Raw genomic sequence first — 24,109 nt, 5'->3', positions numbered from 1 at the left:
GCAGGGCCTCCATACGTAGGGTAGTGGTTTGGGAAGACAGACATTTTCATAATGAGAACTCTCCTTTCTTCCCATTTCCCAGCTTTTATTGCTGAGTGTGACATCATATGATGAATATTCCTTTAGCCAGTTTAGGTCAGCTGTCCTGGTGATATCCCCCCCAACCTCTTGCCCACCCCTGGTTGTGTGTGTGTGTGTATTAGTGGGGGGAGGTTGGGGAGGGTCTTGATTCTTTGTCAGCACTCCTCAGCAATAGACACAATGCAAGAACTTTGATGAGATATCATTGCTGTTCTAAAAACAAATTCAGAGTACAGCACTATATGGTCTGCTGTGGGGAAAGTTAACTCCATCCCAGACAGACTCAGTACAAGAGTCTCTACTTCAAAAATCTTTCCATTAATAGTCTGGCTGGTGTCAAGTACTTAAAGTGGGAGGAAATACAACAACAGAGAAAAAACAATGTGGCCTAGAATTTGTAACATCATTTATAAAGATTTTTTATTAAGTGCGCATCGTATTTCACTTAGAATGTCCTCTGAATCTCACTTAGACATAACCAGAAGATATAGAAGACAAAATGAGTTTTAGCCAGGACTTGCTGTTGACATTTTGTATTTGTGTTTTGTTTTGCTTTCAGGAAAAAGCTAGTACTAAAGAAATATATTTCAAGGCCTTAGGACTTAATAAGAAATTTTCTTCATTGTTTCTAAATAATATATATAAATGTATATATAGGATTCTTGTTGTCTTTAGCCAAGGGCTCTTCATTGTTTAATGGTTCAAATTTTCTTTCCTCAAACATTTTGAAATATTTTTTTCTCCTAACAGGAATATTGTTTGTGTTTTATTTCCCATTTCTCTGGGGAACTTCTAAATGTCTCCAGAAATGACCTACATAAACCATGACCACTCTTGTATATGCATGAAAAATACAATCATGATGGTTTTGTAGCTCAAAATATTCTAGATATATTTGTCCGATGACTTCAAAAACTTGTTATGTACAGTACTCATACTAGCATACAGTATGTGAGAACATGTTGTTTAAACCCAGTAGGCAGCTGAATCCCATGATGCCACTTGCTTACTCCCTCAAGGGGTATAAGGGATAGAATTGGAAAAGTGAAAGTAAGAAAACTCATGGGTTCAATATGTAAAGCAAAAGCTGAACAAGTAAAGCAAGATTAGGAATTCATTCACTACTTCCTATTGTCAGGCAGATGTTGAACCATCTACAGGAAAGCAGGGCTTCATCACACATATGGTTACTTGGGAAGACAAATGCCATCGCTCCCTCCTTCTTCTTTCTCCGAGCTTTTATTTCTGAGCCCCATCATATGGTATACAGACCCAGTACAGACATCTCCTTGGTTCAGTTTGGGACAGCTGCCTTGGCTGTGTCCCCTCCCAGATTCCTGTGCACCTCCATCTTCCTCACTGTCAGCCAGCATGAGAAACAGAAAAGTCCTTGGCTGTATGTAAGCAGTGCTTCAAAACAATTAAAACATTGGTTTCATTCATAAACATCACGGTTATTCCATCTGAGGCCATACAGACTTGTCAGCTTCTCTGGACCCTGAGCAAGTTGACCCTCCACATCACCAAGAGGAGAAATCTTGATGGAGAGGATTCTGGGTACTGTGGAGATAATTTCTCATAAGAACAGATTTCAGTGCCTTTTGAGACAGAGAGAAAATCAGACCCTTTTTATTCAGTGATAAATAGATGTAGGTATTTTATATCAGATGTAATCAGCCATATATTGCTCCTTTAATGAAGACCATCTCTTTTTCTTCTATATGAAAACCTAATCTAATCAGATTTGACACTACTTCAATTCTTGTACAAGAAGGAACAGTATTCATCAATCCCTATGCACAGTTTTAAATTAGTAATTATTTTTGTGACCTCAATGTTATCCATATTTTCAAGATTTCAGATTTCCAAGTTTATTCAGTCATACCTCACAAGGCAGCCACTTCACACTTCCTTTAAGAAAAATGCATAGCAATTTTTCTATTTTAAATCTCTACTGAACACTGAGATAGTTATTTCTTAGAACCGTCATACCTAGGTTTGTGTTAAAGGGGGCTTACCAGAGTCTGACTTTTGCCTGTTTCAGAGCCCTGCTGAGATCTTTCACTGGAACAGTTTCACAAATTTAAAAGTGTTTGCAGAACAACCTTAGCCTGTTTCAGTGCTGCCAAGGGGCAGTTTTCACTAAGATGAATGTATTTAATAAGGTGACAGATGCAACAGATTTGGAATTACTGTTGATAAATACACTTACTGCAATAGCGTTAATATATGATAACAGTGCTAACAAAATGTTATCCTGGGTATTCCTTACCAAAGGGTGAAGGCACAGAACTTAACAAGGTGTTCCTATCTTGATGGAAGAGAAGGAACACAACCCATCAACACCCTATTCTAGATTTCCAATTTCTTCTTTTTACTTCTCCAGCACATTTTTCCCTCACTCAAGCTCTTTTTTTTTTTTTTTTTTTATATATACTATTTCTTTTTTCCTACTAACACCTAACAGTCTTTCATTTCTTATACTTGAGTATGTTAAAAACCACAGGTCTTATCACAGATAACCCTTGTAACTGCACTGGTGATTTCCCCACAAAATAATAAATTATATTTCATTTCTAAAATTTATTTCCTATCTTTCCACTGTCTGTGCAAGAACTTCTTTTCTCATACAATAGCTGCTTAGTTTCCTCTACAGTCTCTGCTGACTGCCAGTGTGAAGAGTTTTTGGGATTCATGGGCTACATGGATTCTTGTACACTATCTAGAACATATCACTTTACAAAGCATCTAATCAATTTTGCTTGATAGAACATAAAGGCAGCAAAGGATCAGCTAATGTACAACTTCTTGTTACAAACCTATCAGTTTGGCTTGACTATTATTTTTTTTTATTTTTTTTTTACTTTTTAATTTTTTAATTTTTAATATAAAGAAATAGTAATCTTTTGAATAAAATAAAATAAAATAAAATAAAATAAAATAAAATAAAATAAAATAAAATAAAATAAAATAAAATAAAATAAAATAAAATAAAATAAAATAAAATAAAATAGTATTTCTCTCTTTCAAACAATACATGATCATGTAATTGCTGAAGAAATGAGCTGACGGGAACCTCATGAGGTTGATAAAAAGAAAATGCAAAGTCTTGTACCTAGAGAGCACTAGTACATTGTAGAGACCATAATTCTTCCAAACCTTTTTTCAAAGAAGTTTGTCAGGAAAGGACTTGTGGGTCCTGGTGGACACCAAATTAAACATGATCCAATAATGTTTCCTTACTTCTAAAAAGACTAGCTGTAACCTGGGCTGCATTAAGCAAGTATTGCCAGCAAGCCAAAGGAGGTGATCCTTCCCTTCCGTTTAGCACTGGTGAGGCCACACCTAGAGTTCTGTGTCCAGTTCTGGGCTCCCCGGTACTAGGGAGTACAGGAGAAGGTCCAACAAAGAGACACATTAAGGGACTTAATTAAGTTCCTTAATTAAGGGACTGGAGCATCTATCCTATGAGGAAAGTCTGACTGAGATGGCACTGTTTAGCCCAGAAAAGAGGAGGCTCAGGGGGGATATCATCAATACCTACTAAACACCTGAAAGGGAGGGTGCAGTGAGGATAGAGCCATTCTCTTTTCAGTGGTGCCCAGTGCCAGGACAAGAAACAATGGTCACAAACTGAAACACAAGAGATTCCATATGAACATCAGGATATTCTTCTTTACTATGCAAGCAATTGGGCACTGACACTAGTTGCCCAAAGAGGTTGTGGAGTCTCCCTTCATGGAAATCTTCAGAAACCATCTGGATATGGTCTTGGTCAATCAGCTATAGGTACCCCCCAACTTTGAGCAGTTGGACCAGATATTCTCCTCCAAAAGCCCCTTCCCATCTCAACTGTTCTGTGATTCTGTAATTAATGATGCTTTCAACAGACATCTAAACATAAGGCAAGACAGAGACAATTACATTTGTCAGGTAAAATTAATTCCGTAATTTTATGGCCCTTGAGTTCATAATCTGAAATTATAATTTTTTTACTATAGTCTTTTAATATTATTTTCTCATGTTATGTCCAAAACAAAGCAAACAAACAAAAATACAAAAACAAACAAACAAACAAACAAAAAAACAAAGATGTTATCATCCTGCATTTTTAGACATCTGAATTTACAATACAGATTTGTAATACTGTTTAAGCTAATAGTCTAAGTAATAAAAATTCTATGCTGCCGTTTTGTATGGAACAGATAAAAAGAGATGTGGGTAACATACTGTAAAAAATGCTAAATTTAGTTCCAGATTCTGGAAGATAATGATGTTGAATAATTGTACATGATGTACTGCCAGCCTAGGTGTTCCAAGCATCTCCAACAACATTCTCCAGCACCTTGCCCCCAGACTTTTATTCCCTCTCTACAGCCAGGTTTTGCTTTAATTTCTTCTGTTTTGCTGATGCTGCAATTGTGAACCCTGATTCTTGAATCTCACCCTCCCAGGTCTCCATGCCAACCTGCTTTTTCTTGTCCCTTATTGGTGTACACTACAAGCAAATCAAGCTGCTTTCCCATTCCCATTTTCTGCGTGTGAGTGCAGAGGCCATGGAGAAGACAGGAGTTAATTGCACCCTCCTACTCACAGGTCCTGAACTTTTCTGGAATTATATTTCTCTTATCAGTATTTAAAATCTATAATCAAACTATTGCTCTGCAGGTAGTTTGCAGAAATGTTTTGCCATCGGAAAACAATACCAGTTCTTAAAACTCCATTTGAGCTGAACACTGCTAGATTAAACTTTCCAGAAAAAAATCTGCATGAGGCAGATGATGAAATGTAAATGTTCATTGGTTGGCAAATAAAAAGAGATTGTTTTCTTGATGAAGGCTGTGAAATCTCAGTTCTGAGTAGCTATCCTAGAGCTCTTCTATAGTACACATGTACTAATGTACACATAAATATATAGAATTTCTTACAAGAAGGAAAATTGTGGCACTATTTTTTATTCTTTCAAAATATTATTGCTGTTGGGTATAAATATTACTTTGTCAAGAGCTAGTGGGAGCTGAGTACTGAATGAAATTTAAACAGACTATTAAAATATTTAGTAATAGAATTATTTAATATAACCACATTATCTCACTGTTGGTATTTCTGCTGCTACTTGCATGTTTTCATAGAAAATTAAAGATCGTAGACTCTGCCTAGGGTGTTATCAAATGTTAAAAGATGGTGATTATGAATACAATTTGCTCAATTGAACTAAAAATTATCTATTGTTTAGAAATAAGTCAGGCATTATAAGTGAGAAATTGTTATTAGTAGTAGTAATAAAAAGAACACTGCTTTTAATGTTCTTAATCACTTTAACTTTGCATTGAAAATACTCAAATAAATTAGAATAAAATTTAATATTTCACACCTAAAAGCAGCTGCTTTCATGTTTCTGTCTTATGTTTCACTCCCAAAAGGGAGAAGAATATTCTCTACTTGATTTGATCATTAAATACAGTTCAGATAGTAAAAGTAATAACCAAATGAGCATTAATAATGTATACATATAATTTTATATATATTAATAATATATAGATATATTATTATATAGATATTATAGATATATAGATATATAGATATATATAATATAAACTCTGTTTATATTATATATACTGTTATATAATATAAATAATATAATAATATAATATACTGTTTATAATAATAATATAATATATTATAATATATTATAGTTATATTATATATATAATATATATATATATTATAATATAATTATAATAATAATATAATATACTGTTTATATAATATAAACTCTGTTTATATTATATAGCTTTTTCAGAAGTTATAGTTCCTGCTAACTTCAGTGACTGTCAAGCATAGTTCTGTAATTATTTCAACACTTAATAAAGTGTTGTAACAAAAAAGTGTTTTAATAAAGTGTGGTGATGGTGATTTTTTGTTTGTTTGTTTTTAGCTGAGAGAAATTTTTCTAATCTTTTAGATCATGACTGAAAAGCTGAGAATGCAATTAGCAGCTTAATCAAGTCATTCATAATCATAAAAAAATGTAGAGAAAAAGATTTGTAGACAAATGGCAGTAGAGCATTTAACACAAAGCTGGATTACAAAAAGACAGGAAGGGATTGTTTGGCATGGGGTTTATTTTGGGTGACATTAAAAAATGATATTAAAGCCCTAAAGCCCACTCAAACTACTGCAAATGCAAACACCTATGGACAAAATAAATCAGAATCAAAACATTGCATCAGATCAGAACAAGTATAAATGGTACTAATCATCCATTTACCCATTTTTAAAAGCTTGATTGATTAATTAATTTAATAGTTCAAGATATTATGTATACTATAAATTTATAGATAAAAACTAAACTTTCTACTATTCTCAATTCATTACCAATATATGCTACTAATTTTGCAATTGCACTAGATCTTCTGCGTTGTCTATATTGGTGCCTACCTTTTTAACAAGTAACTCAGTAGAATAGCAGACAGAAATTGTCATTTTCTTCCTTTTATGTTTTGGTGACTCAATCTCTAATAAAACAAAAGAAACACCATCTCTAGGTCAAACTTTAAAATGTGGGCATTGGTAATGCAAAGTGCCTTAGAGACAATCAGTATGATTAATAGTTTTTAAGTCAAGCTAGTCACTGAGCTTACAGCACTCCTGGTTTTGTTTTTAAAACGAAACTCTGGAGCTCTTGGCTCTTTGTCAAATTAATGCTATGATAATACATCAACACTTCTAGTCAAATGAACATGCACATTATCACATAATTAATAACATTATGGAAGCCCTTTGAGTTTACTTTATTTTTCCTTATGTTAATAATTACAAGTTTGCTCCCATGCATCTTAGTTTTTCTTCAGACTATTTTCTTGTTTGTTTGTCTTAAGGTATTTAATAATAGTTATTAATTTTATTTTCCTTTGGAACCTCAGTGACAAAACTAATTAACAGAAAATCAGAAACTCTGAAGGAGACATTCTTGACAATCAAAATCATCAGAAAGATCAGTTGTTTTAAATGTATGGTTCACATTCTCATTCACATTCTAATCCAATAGCTAATAGGGACTGTATCAAGCTGTTCCACTTAGAAAATCCTTCCTCAGCAGATGTGATCTGAGAAATACATGTACAATATTAACATTTGTCTCTATCACTTTTTGCTGCTGGTTCATACTAAACTGTTCCCTCATGATCTCAGTAACTTTAAGCTTTAAGTTAAGTAACTTTTAAGTTGAGGATCCTTAAGAAACCTATCACATGTTTTTACCACATCCTGTAGCTGAAAAAAAAAAAAAAAAAAAAAAAGCTTCATCAAAGCATGTGTGTTAAAGATTTAATGGTGACAGCAACAGCATTTCATTCTCTTAGCAAATGTTTTTGTTTCTTTTTTTCTTTTTTTTTTTTTTTTTTCCCCAGATACCTTAAGTGAAGGGTGGCAATGATAATCATCTACTGTTTAACTCAAGAAACAACAGCAAAGCTGAAAAAACAATGGTATAATATATGTAATGGCTATTGCTTGTATATTATTCCTAGGCATAAGAAAGATGTGAAAATATCAAAATAATAAAGTAAAAGTGAATTAAAAAATAATAAAGTAAGAAGTGAATTACTCCAGATTTCTCTGTACGAGATCTGTGAGAGAGGAGAGAGCAGACTTCTTTTCTCTACAACAGCAGTCAGCTGCCATGGTCACAAGACTAAATTGTTTTTCTTCTGCTCCTTTTATTCAAGTTCTAGTATCTACAACTGTCCTACCATAACTGATTGAAAACATAGCTGATCCTTTGAAGAAACCTGCCTACACGTTTACTCATTCAATAACTTGTATGGGAAAAAATGCTAAGATTAAAATCTGAAGAGGAATCTAAAGAAATCTAAGTTCTAAAGAAGAATCTAAAATCTAAGAAGCTAAAGGCTGAATCATAAGGTTGTTGTACACAGGACTTGAAGTAAGATGAAATCTGAGCATCTTTTGATTTTGCAGCCTTAACATTTTTAATATCTGTTTATAGTGTAATTTAAATTAAGCAAATATTTCTTTCATTAATAGAATATATTAATATTCTCTCATGTTTTATGAGAAGAGGAAACTTCCCATAAGTTGTTGCTGTTGTTGTCGTTATTATTATATTGTTAATAAAGGAAAATGTTTTACTTTCAGAGCTTAAGACCTTGCAAAGTCTGAAATTTAATCTTTGCATGTCAGTAAAGAATTAAACTTTTAAAAATACCCATTTGAAACTGATCAAATGAAGCCCTAAATTTGTGTTCTACTTTACAAATTTGCAAATCAAAACAATATACTATTGATTCAGTGTAACATTATAAAGTGCTAGATATGTGTGTGTATGGGGGGGGGGGGAGAGTCTCATTTCTCATATTTTCGTTATTCAATTTCTCATTATGTCAATAATTTCTCATGTGCATGTGTATGTGTGTGTGTGTAATTTTTGGACTATGAAAAGAGCATGAGTCTTTGAATCTCTATTGTTACCCACTGAAGTGGGGATGGGACCAAGACAAGGCCAGCCTGGGTTGTGAGACCATGGATGCGGTTTAGGATCGTGCTCACTGAGAGGAAACAGCATCAGACACACCCATGGAATGACATGGCCCTGGGACAGGGGATGAGCTGAGGCTAGGCGGGGATATCAGCGTGTGGGTCAGCCCAGCTCAGCAGGGCCCAATGTTGGGCAGGGCAGGGCTGTGTAGCAGAGCTGGAGATCAGCACTGTGGCAGTGTTGGTGCGGCAGGGACTGGCAGGCCTGGGCTGAACTGAAATGGGGTCTTGAGTCCACAGGCATTTTCATCTTAAAACAACAACAACAACAACAACAACAACAACAACAACAACAAAAACAAACAAACAAACAAAAAAAAACAAACAGGAAAAGTAGGAAATGAAAATGCAGTTACTGCTTTGTATTTAACAGATCTTTTCTTTGCTGCCTTGGTGTCTTAGCATGGGGGTGTTAGCCAAGCTGCTGCCTCCTCCTGTAATTGAAATTGATCTCACCATTGGGCTACTGCTGAACTTGAACACTCCTGCTTTTATTTTCTAGTAGAACAAGCAGGCACGCCCAATGCAGCTTCTCCCTGGGTAAAGCTTTTCTCTATTTTTGTTTCTCTCTAGGCTTGCAACCATCTTCTTTCTTGGTTTGTATGGCTTATTTCTGTTTATTGATTTTTCACGACTACATGTTTTACTGCTCTCTAGAGTCAGGCCAGAAGGACTTTCATGCTGAGGCAGGAGAATGAGGTGCTTTCTCTTTATCCTTGTTAACATTTTTCAATTTACACAACCATTCTTTTACTTATTTTGTATGTATTTTCCTTACAGGTTGTTCCTACTAATTGTTTTATTGTAACATTGATAGACTTCAACAATCAGATATCATGATTCCATAACACAGAAATCCCTAGATTAATGGCTTTTATTTTAATATATAGACTGTATACTGTATACATGGACAGGGTCCAAGACTATTAGTTAATAGCAAAGATGATAACTTTGAATTTTACTCTCTAGTAACTCTATCTGTTCTCAGTCAATATATACTCCCATTATAAATAAATAAATAAATAAATAAATAAATAAATAAATAAAATAATGCGAAACAAAACAAAAAATATAGTAGATGTCTGCTTCTACTGAAGAAATATGTTATCAATGATTAAAATAGAAGTGTCTAACATCAAACACTTCCGTGATTCAGAGAATATTTTAAAAAGAAGTTGTAAAATTAGAAAAAATGAAGTATAATGAGTAATATGGAAAATTGTGATGGAAAACTGAAAGGGAAGGGAGAAAGGGGGGTGGGTGGAGAGGAGAAGGTTAAGGTAGATATCTTTTGGCTTAATATGACTTCCTTAGCTAAAATAAAATCCTAATTCAGGAGGGAAACTTTGTATAATAAATGCCAGAACAGTCTTAAGGAAACTGAGCAAGAGTTCTCAATGTGCTGAGAGGTGTGTCCTAACTCTGTGAGCATGAAATGGAATCTGAATATTCAAACTTTGGTGAAATGACATACCTGCATTATGTGATAAAGCTTTACATTCCAGTATTGGGTTTATGTGGCAATGTTTTGGCAGCAGGGGGCTGCAGGGGTGTCCTGTTTAAGCTGCAAGGAGCCCAACAGCTGCTCCATGTCAGATCAGAGCCAGCTCCAAAAGGGATTGCCGCTGAGCCAATAAGTGATGTTTGTGACTCTGTGAGAGTATATTTAAGAAAGAGAAAAAAAAAAAACATCTGCTGTGCAACAGCAGGGAGAGTGAGCAGTGAGAACCAGCCTTGCAGACACGAAGGTCAGTGCAGAAGGAGGGTAGGAGGTGCTCCAGGTGCCAGAACACAAGTTCCCCTGTGGCCTGTGGAGAGGCCCCAGGTGGAGTAGACTGTCCCTTTGCAGCCCATTGGTCCCATGGAGAAAAAGAATTCCACATTGCAGCCCATGGAGGACCCCACAGTGGAGCAGGTGGATGTTGTCTGAAGGAGGCTGCAGGATCAGGGAGTGAGAGAGCAATTGTAATGTAGTTCAACTGCCCAGCTGAGTAAAACCACCATAATTCTATATCAAATGTTGTCTTCTATTTATTGTACACCACACCATAAATACATAAGAGAACTTTTATTCACTTTTGTGTTTTCAGAATATTTTTGACATTTGCAATTTATCTCATTTGCCTGGCAGGAAGTACATGTCTTTTGTTAATTTTACTCAGTTTAAGATTTCATAGGTGATGTTACTCTGTTACTGTACAGTCTATCATACTTCATCTAAATGCCCCTTACTCAATGTGAGAAAAAAATCTTGAACATTTACTATAGACATTATAATGGACTATTCACTCAGCAGACACATCATACCAAATAATCTGTAAATTAATCTGTAAAGTTTTTTTGAATAGCAAGCACACCAAACCCAACCAACTAACAAAGCCCTGCCCCCTATCTGCCCACCCCCCAAAAACAAAACTAAAACCCAAACTAACAAACAAAAAAAAAAGCCCTCTAGCTTTTGGTATATGAAAACCTGGGAAAGTACAATGTTTTAGAGCAGTGAAACCAGTATGAAGGAAACATTTTTCCTAACAGAAAATACTGTCAAGTTTACTATATTTGGAAAGGACAGAGAAGGAGAATTTAGTTTTACAGACATGGTGTGTGCCGTATCAGCTCAGTCTGCAGTGCCAAAGAGACATCCTGTTTACTTTAATAATAGACACAGTCACAGGGATCATTAATTAAATTTATGTTCTTCATTATTTCAAGAGAGTTGCAGTCAATGACTGCCCAAGTGGTTATCAGTGACAAGTGGTGTCCCTCAGGGTCTGTATTGGAACCAATACTGTTAACCATCTTTATTAACGACATAGACAGTGGGATTCAGGGTGCCCTCAGCAAGTCTGTGGATGAAACCAAGCTGAGTGGTGAAGTTGGCACTGTAGAAGATAGGGCTGCCATCCAGAAAGACATGAACATTCTTGAGAGGTGGGCCCATGTGAAGCTCATGAAGTTCAGCAAGGCCAAGTGCAAGGTCCCGCACCTGTGTCTGGGAAATCTCCAGTATTATTACAGACTGGGAGATGAATGGGTGGAGAGCAGTTATGCAGAGAAGGAGTTAGAGATACTGGTAGACAAGAAACTGGATGTGGGTCTATAGCATGTGTCTGCAGCCCAGAAAGCCAATATATCCTGAGCTGCATTAAAAGAAGTATGTCCAGCAGGTCAAGGGAGGTAATTCACCCCCTCTACTCAGCCTTTGTGAGACCCCACCTGGAGTATTGTGTTCAGTTCTGGGGACCCCAGCATAAGAAATACATGCACCTGTTAGAGTACAGAGGAGGGCCACAAAAATGATTAGAGGGCTGGAGCACCTCTCCTATGAAGAAAAGCTGAGAGAGTTGGATTGTTTAGACTAGAGAAAAGAAGGCTCCAGAGAGTCCTTATAGTGGTCTTCCAGTACTTGAAGGGGACCTACAAGAAAGATGGACAGAGACATTTTACAAGGCCATGTAGTGACAGTTTTAAACTAAAAGAGGGCAGGTTTACGTTAACTTCTTTACTATGAGGGTGGTGAGGCGCTGAAGCAGGTTGCCCAAAGTAGAATTGTTCAATACCAGATTGGATGGGTATTTGGACAACCTAATCTTGTGAGAGCTGCTCCCAATGGCAGGGTGCTTGGACTAGATGATCCAGATATCTTCCAAACTCAATCGTTCTATAGGATGAATAGAATAGAATAGAATAGAATAGAATAGAATAGAATAGAATAGAATAGAATAGAATAGAATAGAATAGAATAGAATAGTTCAGTTTGAAGGGAACTTCAAAGACCATCTGGTCCTGACTTCTTCAGTACTAACCAAAAGTTAAAGCATATTAATGAGGGCATTGTTCAAATCCCTCAACATTCACAGGCACTAAGGATCAACCACATCTCTAGGAAACCTGTTTCTCTGCTTGACCACCTTCACACTAAAGATATTTTTAAGTCCAGTCTGAATCTCTCCTGGCACAATTTTGTGTCATTGGTTGCCAGCACCTCTGTCCTGCTTCCTCTCCTAAGGAAGCTGTAAAGAACAATGGGGTCAATTTTTAGCTTTTTCTTCTCCAGACTAGACAACCCAAGTGTCCCCAACCTCTCCTCATAAGGCATGCCTTCCAGTCCTTTTATTAGCTTTGTTGCCCTTCTCTGGATGAATTCAAGTACCTCAACATGTTGTTTATATTATGGAGCCTGGAACTACTCACACTACTGAAGGTAAGGCTGCACCAGTGCTAAGTATAGAATCACCTCTTTTGACTGGCTGGCTTCTATGTACCCCAAAATTCAGTTTGCCATAGTAAACACACTTCTGAATCATGTTGAACCTATTGCTGACCAGCATCCCTAGATTCCTTTCTGCAGAGCTGCTCTCTAGACACTTGTCTCCCAGTCTGTACCTGTGTCCATCAACTCTGTCCCAGTTGCAAGACCCAGCATTTATCTTTGTTGAACTTCACGTCGTTGCTAAACTCCCAATGCTCCATTTTATCTATGTCCCTCTGCAAGGCCTTTCTCTAGAGAGTCAACACCACCTCCCAGTTTAGTGTTATTTGCAAACTTGCTGAGGATACATTCCACTCCTGTATCCAGAGATGGATTAAAATTTTAAACAAGACTTGCCCTAGGTGGAGCCCTGGGGAATGTCACTGATGACTGTTCACCAGCCAGATGTAGCTCCATTTCCTACAACCTTTTGAGCTGTAATGTGGACTCAGTTCATCACCCATCATAGCATGAACCTGTTTATCTCACAGTTGGACAATTTGTCCAGAAGGATGCCATGAAGGATGGTATAAAAGGCTTTACTAAAATCCAGAAAGATTACATCTGCTGCCTTCCTTTCATCCACCAAGCAGGTGACCTTGTCATAGAAAGAGATCAATTTACTAATGATTTTACGATTCTATAATTATGTTCTCATGCAAAACGTTCAGGATTGAATTCATACTCATGAACAGCTTCAGGATGAGAAACACTCTCACAGGTGGTGCTCAGTGAAGTAGCAACTTCAAAATTCAGAAAGCATGTGCTCTGAGACTTTATTAAGAGGAACACTGAAGAATTTTCTTCAGTGAAGGGGTGCTGTGTCAAGTCACAGGTAGTTGACATGGTAAATGTTTGGATCATAGTAGCTAATTCCTTTGTTACCCTCCCATATGAATGTGGATGAGTAAGTATGAATCCAAGCTGGTCATTTGGTGATTTGCTTTTGAAGACTTACAAAGTGCCACTTAACCACTTGTTTTCTATGATAAACAAACAAAAAAAATCTTTCAGACTCTTCTCTACCCCAAAAGTTATGTAGATCATGTTGCCCAGGCCTCTCAGTATTTTTCTTGCTCTTCTCTAGACTGTGTCCCATTTTTTCCCCCTTATGTCTTCTGTAAGTGGCAATCATTATTGCACAGATTGTTCCCTCAGGGTTTTCAACAATATCATGTGCAACGGAGCAACTGCTTTTTATTAGCACTTATTGTATTACATCCTCAAATACCATTCAATGCTTTTGTTGTTGTTGTTGTTGTTTTCATGCACCATTATCTAATATTTGTCATTTATCAGTTTAATCCCCAAGTCCTTTTTGCATGAGCTGTTCCTAAGGCAATTACTCCATGAGTAAATTAGCATTTAATTTATCCTCTTTCAGTCTCACACTTGCATTATTGTAGTTTGCAACTTGTCTTTTGGATGGTCCTTTTCCAACTTGGCAGCCTTGAAAAAGTGTGAGTCTGGCATAATTCAATTCAAAAAAATCAAGTACGGTATAGAGAAAGCTCCAGTAGAGCTCCCTTTGAGATGCTTTTACAGTTAGCTAAGAACTTTTGAAGGTACCTCAGAATCTACTCACCCTTTATAGTGTTGATTGCACTTCTTCCTTTTAAATTTCCTGTATATGAAATCTTCATTTAGAAAAGATCACAAATATAAAGTCATTGTACATGTACAAATGGGACTATAAGCAAAACTGATACATCCTTCAGCTTCTAACTTCTTCTTTATGAAACAAAATTAGTAAATACTTTTGGTGAACTAATTCATGAGATAAGTAGAATTAAAGTGTTTATAAACATAATTCTCAAGTATATGGTTTTACAAATCTGAGCTGTTGTGTTGGGTCTGTCTGGGATGGAGTTACCTTTCCCTGCAGCAGCCCACACAGTGCTGTGCTCTGCACTCGTAGCTGGAACAGCACTGATATCACTCCAGTGTTGTGTCTATTGCTGCATAGGGCTGGCACAGCATCAGGACTCCTTCCAAGCCCCCAAGAGCCAGCAGACTGGGGGTGGGCAAGTGATAGGGAGGGGACATCACCAGGGCAGCTGACCTAAACCAATCAAAGGAATATTCCATAACACTTGATGTCACACTCAACAATAAAAAGGGGGGCTCTCGTGGGGGAGGGGACTTTTCCTTCTGAACAACCACTATGTGTTTTGAGGCCCTGCTTCCCAGGACGTGACCGAACATCACTCATTGATGGGAAGTAGAGAATAATTTTTTTTACTTTTCTCTGTGCTTCCACATGGACTTGTTGTTTCTTTTGTTTCTTTTTCTCCACATTCCCTTTCCCTTTAATTAAACCTTTCTCATCTCAAACCTCGAGTTCTCTGTGTTGTATTTTCTCCCCCTTCCTCTTTGAGGAGAGGGGGAGTGTGGTGTAAATGCCTAAAGTAACTAGGAAAATAAAACTAACATTCACACTTTTAAGGAAAAGGTACAGCATTGAAGAGGCTTTCAGGGTAGGGCATAACTGCATTATCTGAGCATTCCCTAGGCTCCCAACCTTAGATGCTATCGCGCTGGGGAAACTTGGTGTGCTAGCCCTAAGGAACAGCACAGAGCGTAGAGTGGAGTGGAGACACCATGGCTAGGCTCTGTAATCAGGTGGGGCCTCGATTGTTCTTGTACACAAAGCTGCACTTTTTGCCACCCTAGGCCAAAGACCTGTCATCTTTTGACAAATGCTGTACCCTAGTGTACTTTTTGCTCATTATAATATCATTATAATACCAAAACACACCTCCATCCCAAAAGCTACCCGCCTCCAAGGTGCGACCACCCCTCACTGAGCATGCGCCCTGAATTTCTCGGATCCTATTACTTTAAACGGAGACGGGAAAACTTTACACCAATCATAACTAAGGTATGCTTGACTAGAGCCTTTCAAGCTCCACCTAAAAGATAGAAAATAATATAAATTGGCCCGAGAGAGGGGATGTTAGGGAAGATACCACCGTCAGGGGAGATACCATCCCGAGGACATACAACATCCTTAGGACCTCCTGACTCCTGGGATCAGTCGACGGGCTGAGCCTCTCTTCTCCCCCTCATTGGGATGCCTTTGGGTGAGATCTGAATACTTGCTTATAAATCTCTATAGAGTCTTTGATCCTTTTAACGCGTTTGTTTCTAGGCTGCACACCTGTAACACCTGTAACACCTGTGTATTTCATGCATACTAGCTTGCTTTTGCAGACAGTCACTATCGCCGGCAATCCAAAAGAACCTGATTATCTGTTGCTGTAATAAACCATACTTGATTGCATTGTGATAGCTCTCATTAATGCAACTAGGGTGAGGGTGGTTATCCGTGATAGTTCAGTGTTCTGAATCCAACCAGACCCCCAGACGGTTAATGCATTTTTGGTGAATGTCTGAATGGACCCCCGGACGGTTAATGCGTTTTTGGTGAATGTCTGAATGGACCCCCAGACCGTTAATGCGTTGATGGTGAATGTCTGACGGGAGCCCCAGATGGTTAACATGTTTTTGGTGAATGTCCGATTGGTTCAGTACTCTGAATCCAATCGGGCCCGTAATGGTTAGTCAGCTACACTCCTTAACGCGACAGGGAGTGAGAGAGCAGTTGTGGTGGAGCTCGGCTGCCCACCTGAGTAAAACCACCACAGCTGTGAGGTGATGCTCATGAAAGCTTAGTTTTACAGCAAGTATTTAATGAATCTTTTCTGGTTATCTGATTATTTGTTGTATATTCAACCTTTATTTAGGAATTAGCCAAACTAAATCTTTAGGACTACAAGTTTTTTCACTTACTTAAAGCAAATATACATGTATACACACATACATAAATACATTTTTTTCTCCTCAAAACAATAAGTATTCAGCATTTAGATAAGTGTTTGGGGAAAAAGAAATCATAGAATCATTAAGGTTGGAAAAGACCTTCAGGATCATCTGGTCCAACAATACCCCTACCACCAATATTACCCACTAAACCATATCCCTAAGTACTACGTCCAACTTTTCCTTAAACACCCACAGGGATGGTGACTCCACCATCTCCCTGGGCAACCTATTGCAATGCCTGACCACTCTTTCTGAGAAAAAGTTTCTCCTAGTTTCCAACCTGAACCTCCCCTGGCACAAATTAAGGCCATTCCTTAAGGCCAGTCTTATCATTAGTTACCTGTGAGAAAAAGCCAACCCCCATCTTCCCACAAATTACTTTCAGGTAGTTGTAGAGAGCAACAAGGTCTCCCATGAGCATCCTCTTTTCCAAACTAAAAGCCCCCAGTTCCCTCAGCTTCTCCTCATAAGACTTGTGTTCCAGGTCAGCTCTATTTATAGAAGTTCATAGAACCATTAAGATTGGAAAAGACCTTCAAGATCATCTGATCATCACCCTATTACAAATGTCACCCACTAAACCATGTCCCTAAGCACCATGTCCAACCTTTCCTTGAACACTGCAAGGGACGGTGACTCCACCACTTACCTGGGCAACCCCTTCCAATGCCTGACCACTATTTCTGAGAAGAAATATCTCCTAATTTCCAATCTAAACCTCCCCTGGTGCATCTTGAGGCCATTCCCTCTAGTTCTATCACTAGTTACCTGTGAGAAGAGGTCCCATGCTCCCCACAGCTTCCTTTCAGGTAGTTGTTATGTTTGACTTCTTAAGGATATAATATAAATCCATACCCCTGACAGAGTTTAAAGAGCTGCAGATCCTATAAATGGTAGTATCTTTTTTCCTTAGTTTGTAGAAAAAGTGATTGTCAAAAATGTAATATGAGAGAGAAAGGCTGCTTCATTGCAGCCTTTCAATACTTAAAGAGGATGCAGAAGGATTCTTTAATCTGGTAGATAATGATAAGACAAGGAAGAATGGTCTTAAACTAAAAGAGGATAGATTTAGACTAGACATTAGGAGGAAATTGTTCATTGTAAGTGTAGTGAAGCATTGGAACAGGTTGCCAAGTTGTGGATGCTTCATCCCTGAAGGTGTTCGAGGCCAGGCTGGATAGAGCCTCAGCCAACCTGATCTAGTGGTTGCATCCCTGCCTATGGCAGGGGGGTTGGAGCTAGATATTTTTAAGGTCCCTTCAAACCCAAGCCATTCTATGATTCCAGAAAACACTCCCCATATTCTTCCTTGAGCTTCATGAGCAGTGAAAACTAGAAATCCTTCTAGTTTTTGCAAATAAATTAATATTTGGTCCCTAAACTTCATGCTTCCTGAAACTTACATGAAAAATGTGGGCTGAAAATTAACTGGTTTTACATTAGGTGTGGAGCATTAATATCTTGTTGAAAATAATGTACTTAAAGGTCTTATTGAAGACCAAATTTTAAAATAAGAGAGATAACAACAATTCTAATGTTTAAGAACCAACTGTTGCAAAAATCACATTTCTCTAAATAATACACTGGGTTTAAGAATACTAGTGTAACATGAATTTTGTTTTTCCCAGAAAATACATGTAAGTATACATATTTCACACAATATACATATATATGTATATGTATATGTATATGTATATGTATATGTATATGTATATGTAATGCATAAGTATGGCTTTGTTTTCATAGTCTAATATTCTGACCATCTTCTTTTAGATATTCCACACAGAGAGCTTTTAATATTTCAAAACCAAATGCATTTACTTGAAGATATTTGATGTTTCGTATGATACTGACTTAGCAGACTGATACAGAAAATGTACCAAAGGGAGCTCTTAATGTTTTAACACCAAATGTATTTACTTGAAGAGATTTGATGTTTCATATGATACTATCTTAGCAGACCAATACAGAAATGTACCGAAGCACAACATAATCACTACATAGCAATTATAACATGAAGTTCAATCACAGTAAAAACATGTTTTGCATTACCAATCTACATGTATATGCTCACCATCATGACACTAGGTATTCCTAACCAGTGAGAAAGCATACATAGATTCATGCCTACTCTAGAATGCTGCTTTCCTCATAATTTATTTTATTATTCCGTCTTTATATTCTGTGTTGGGCTAAGCCATGTATACATTTTTCCCATGGTGGTCTGGCTAGATCGTGAAGACTTTCACACTTTTTTTTTTTTTTTTGAATTAATTCTGGGAAGGCCATTTACAGGATTATCATTTCCACTCATATGATAGAAACATCATCCATTTATCTAAAGCAGTGATCTTCTGGTCACCCTCTTGTCCTCCTTGTGTTGAGATAGATTTAGTTTTCTTTACAATAGCTGTAATCCTCAGGAGGGTAGGGTGATGGGGAGGTGCTGATCTCTGCTGTCCAGTAATAGAACCTGAGGGAATGGCATGAACCAATGTGAGGGGAGATTCATACAGGTTATTAGGAAAAGGTACTTCACTGGAAGAATGATTGGGCACTTGAACTGGCTCCCCAGGGAAGTGCTCACAGAACTGTCTGAGTTCAAGAAGCATTTGGACAACACACTCAAACATACAGTTAGATTTTTGGGTGGTCCTCTGTGGAGCTAGGAGTTGGACTTGATGATCTTCATACAATCATAGAATCATAGAATTATAGAATCATAGAATGTTGTGGGTTGGAAGAGACCTTAAAGATCATCTATGATGCCATGGGCAGAGATGCTACCCACTATATCAGGTTGCCAAGGGCCTTGTCAACCTGGTCTTGAACACCTCCAGGGATGGGGCATCCACAGATCCTCTGGGCAATCTGTTCATGTGCCTCATCACCTTCTGAGGGTTGAGAAGGCCTAGAATTTTTCAAGGTTAGGTTGAATGAGTCTTTGAGCAACCTGGTCTAGTGGAATGTGTCCCTGCCCATGGCAGAGGGGGATGGAATTAGATGACACTTAAAAGTCCCTTCCCGCCTAAACCATTATATGATTCTATGCTTCTATGATTCTAGAAAACACTCCACATATTCTTCTCTGAGCTTCAAGAGCACTTTGCCTGTGTTCATCTACTCTGAACCTTCTTTCACTGTAGGAATTTGTTTATCAGTCACATATGTATATATCTTTGTGTTCCTGGGAACAATACTTACACTGCTTTTCGTGCAGCCATGATACTTAGGCTAGATATTTGTTCATATCAAATTTTATCTCAATATTCATACTTTGGAATTTTCCATTCATACAATTCTTATACATAAACCTAGATTATAGATTTTTACAGGATTTTTAGAATATGAATATCAGAAAATTAGAACTAACGTTGCTCTTGAGCAGTGTTAATCCTATACAGTAGGATTAAAAGAGTGGATTGGGCATTACTGCTACTCAGTTGAGAAAAAAGTGTTTAATTCCCTTTAATTGTCTATAGGAAGTTTCTCTTTCATTTATCTGGCATACTATAGTGCTACAGTCATGTGAGATGTTGAAGTTTATGAACTGTATAAGATACTAGGGTTGTAAACTATTCTGCTCTTCATTGTTCTTTTCACTAGCCTTTCCCTTCCCTTTCTCTAGACTACATGAAGTGATGAGTTGTCTACCATTTACATAGACTTACCATGAACTCCTGATTTAGGTACCATATGTTACGCACCACAAATAGCTTACTAATTTTTATATGATTTAAAATATGTGCCGTTGCTTGGCACAAAATCAAATACTTATTTTTGTGTTTCCCGTAGCCAAATATTTCTTTACAGTTTTCACCATTTGCCTCCATAAAAGCTGTCTTGTTTAGTACTATAAGCCAGAGGGTGTTGTCATTGTACTTCTGATAAAATGGAAAAGTAATTCCATCTCATAGAATCAATGGAATTACACATTTTTACTGCACTGTAGTAGTATGCTCTAGGTTATCAATAAGACATAAGTAAGACACAAAGAAACTAGTCCCCTGAAAAGTGATGATAAATCTTGCTGCAGGTGAAAGAAATGAGATAGGAGGGCAAGCAGAAAGTGAAGACTTAGGAACAGAAATAGTATCATAAATAATTATGTATCAACTATTTTAAAGTACCATAAAGACTTGTAAAACCATAGTACTTTCATTGTTTCCTCTTCCTCTTCCTCTTCCTCTTCCTCTTCCTCTTCCTCTTCCTCGTCTGATTTTTTATTTCTAGGAATACAGTACTCTGTAGGATATTCTGAAAGGCTTGTTCTGTCAGGGTCCCTACTTCAGTAATTTCAAGTATTTATATTCATTTTTATAGACCCAAGCAAACGTAGACCAATAAGAAAGATAAGACCTCTGTTAACTGATCAAAAAACATACATAACATGACGATGTGTCTACTAAGCCAAAATTTTGTAAACATAATTCCAACTTTTATAAGATACCTACTTACACCAGATAGGATGTGTCCCGACCGATGTTATGCTTGTTTATTATGACTTCAGGAACATAAAAAAATTCTGTTAAAATTCCTGTCTCTAAGAGAATAGATTGAAATGTACAGTTACTCATATAAAATAATAATTTGTTCTATTACTTTAAAGTTTATTTATAGTAGAAATAAAGGATGGTGGTACTTTAGTGGCTTTATTCATTTACTGCATTTTTAAAAGATATTTAAAATAGGATATTTTAGTGCTAAATTATATATTTTCTTGGTAGTCGAGAAAAATTAAGAGATAATTAAAAGCTAAATGGTATTCTCATTGGCTAAGGAATAGTTTTATAAGATACTGTTAGGGCTGTCTGATACTAATGATTACTAACACAAAGAGTTGTTTGGACAACTAGATATTAAAAGCTTATAAATATGAGTATATGCTCTGAATGCTGTCAGGGTTCATCCATACAACTTTATCTGCTTAAAAGCATGGTGTCTAGTCTAAAATATGCACTGTCTGTTTGTTTATACATATTAATCTTTTATTGGACCAAAAATACTGTTTGAAATAAGAGATAAGCTTTTAGATAATTGAAAATAAAATAAAATAAAATAAATAAAATAAAATAAAATAAAATAAAATAAAATAAAATAAAATATTGACAAAAAAAAAAAAAAAGATTGACAGTTGTAGAGAATTCATGATAGAAATCTGAAAGCAGTTGAATTGTCCTATAGGACTGTTCCAAGATCAGTTTTGGAAAAGTTGTTTTGACAAGTCTTTAACTCTGAGGAGAAATTTCCATGGAGATGATCTGTTGACTTTTCTGTTACTTTTGTGCAGCTGAAGACATAAAACATATTCTACTGTCTGGTTCAGGAAACCTCTGTCAGTGTTATGGCTCTGTCAGAAGATCCTGGTTTTATGTGTAAACTTGATATAGTATTATTTATGTTACTGTGCCACAGAGTACATTGTAATTTCTTAACACAGCATTCAGACAGTTTTACTAATAATGGTGAATTAAATCCATGATTTCAGTAAGTATATTGATATAAATGTCATATCTTTATGAATTGTCATGGCTTTATGATTTTTTATTGAAATAATACCCATGCAGCTTGCCTGGGAAAATTGCTAAAAGACACAGATATTCCTTCTGTTTTGGTTGTTAACCACCTTTTGTTTATTGCTTTAACAAATGTATCTGCCATCCTCATTTTTATTTTCTACTTTGGGTTAATCAAGAGGACTGCTTTTCACTAGCTGCAGTAATAAGTTAGCCAATAATGTTTTATCTCTTAGCTTCTATCTTCTCCAATGTCTATTTTACTTTCTATGTCAGGGCAAGCTAGCCCTGCTACAGTTACACAGTCAAACTGATGCATAATGACATTTATTCCCAAAGTACATGGATTGAAGAAAAATTTTGTATTAATCATAGAATTTTTATGCAGGAGAAAATTAAATAGGTTGCAACTGTCCTTTTTGCTTCAACTAGATATCTTCAGTAACCTAACCAATCACTAGGAATTATTTATTACATATTTTGGTTCGTATTCCATGCAACATAGTGTTAAACATAGTCTAAAGCCACAAGTGTTTCAGTAAATCTTCAGCCTATTCAAACTAACTATGGAATGAAATATTATTTAGTTTGGATAAAGAGAAATATTGTGTGAAGGTATCTAGGTTTTTGTAGCTGGGGGGCTGCAGGACTGGTATCTGTGAGAAGAGACCAAGGGTAGCACCATGCTGGACACAATTGGTTCCATCTGGCTATGAGAGTCCCAACACAGGGGACTAAGCTGCTAAGCCCTGCAGCCAAGGTGGTGGTGCTTTGGTGTAAACTTGTTTAGGAAGGGGTAGAAACTGATAGACAGGCAGAAGAGGGGGAATGAAATAAAATAAATGAGAAATGACAGAGGGAGCACCAAGGTCAGAGGAGGAACTACTACTGATGGAGCAGTTATTCTCCTGTAAATCCATGGAGAAGCCCATGCTGGAGCAAATGTATATTTCATGAGGGAATTGCAAGCTATGGAGAGAAATAGGAGCAGAGTTTTTTTTTTCTGAATGGAACCGCAGCCCATGAAAGAGCTCATGCTGGAGGAGTGCAGTGGGTAATGCCTTTTTTTTTTTTTTAATTAATAATTTCTGACTAAAGTTCCATTACCATAGAGTAAGCAAGCGTGCTAGATTGTATTTGTGCTGCTTCTTTCCCTCTCTTTTACCTTCTCCTACCCTTCCACCCTCTTTTCTTTCCATGTATCACAAAATCACAGAATCACAGAATTTCTAGGTTGGAAGAGACCTCAAGATCATCGAGTCCAACCTCTAACCTAACACTAGCAGTCCCCACTAAACCATATCCCTAAGCTCTACATCTAAACGTCTTTTGAAGACTTCCAGGGATGGTGACTCCACCACCTCCCTGGGCAGCCTGTTCCAGTGCCTAACAACCCTTTCAGTAAAGAAGTTCTTCCTAACATCCAACCTAAAACTCCCCTGGCGCAACTTTAGCCCATTCCCCCTCGTCCTGTCATCAGGCACGTGGGAGAACAGGCCAACCCCCACCTCGCTACAGCCTCCTTTAAGGTATCTGTAGAGAGCGATAAGGTCGCCCCTGAGCCTCCTCTTCTCCAGGCTGAACAATCGCAGCTCCTTCAGCCGCTCCTTGTAGGACTTGTTCTCCAGGCCCCTCACCAGCTTCGTCGCCCTTCTTTGGACCCGCTCAAGCACCTCGATGTCCTTCTTGTAGCGAGGGGTCCAAAACTGAACACAGTACTCGAGGTGCAGCCTCACCAGAGCCGAGTACAGGGGGACGATCACCTCCCTAGCCCTGCTGGTCACACTGTTTCTGATACAAGCCAGGATGCCATTGGCCTTCTTGGCCACCTGAGCACACTGCTGGCTCATATTCAGCCGACTATCAACCATCACTC

This window comes from Anas acuta, chromosome 1, assembly GCF_963932015.1.
Source record: "Anas acuta chromosome 1, bAnaAcu1.1, whole genome shotgun sequence".
NCBI lineage: Eukaryota > Metazoa > Chordata > Aves > Anseriformes > Anatidae > Anas > Anas acuta.
The sequence above is the reverse complement of the archived record's forward strand: the minus strand, read 5'-3'. Positions refer to the sequence as shown.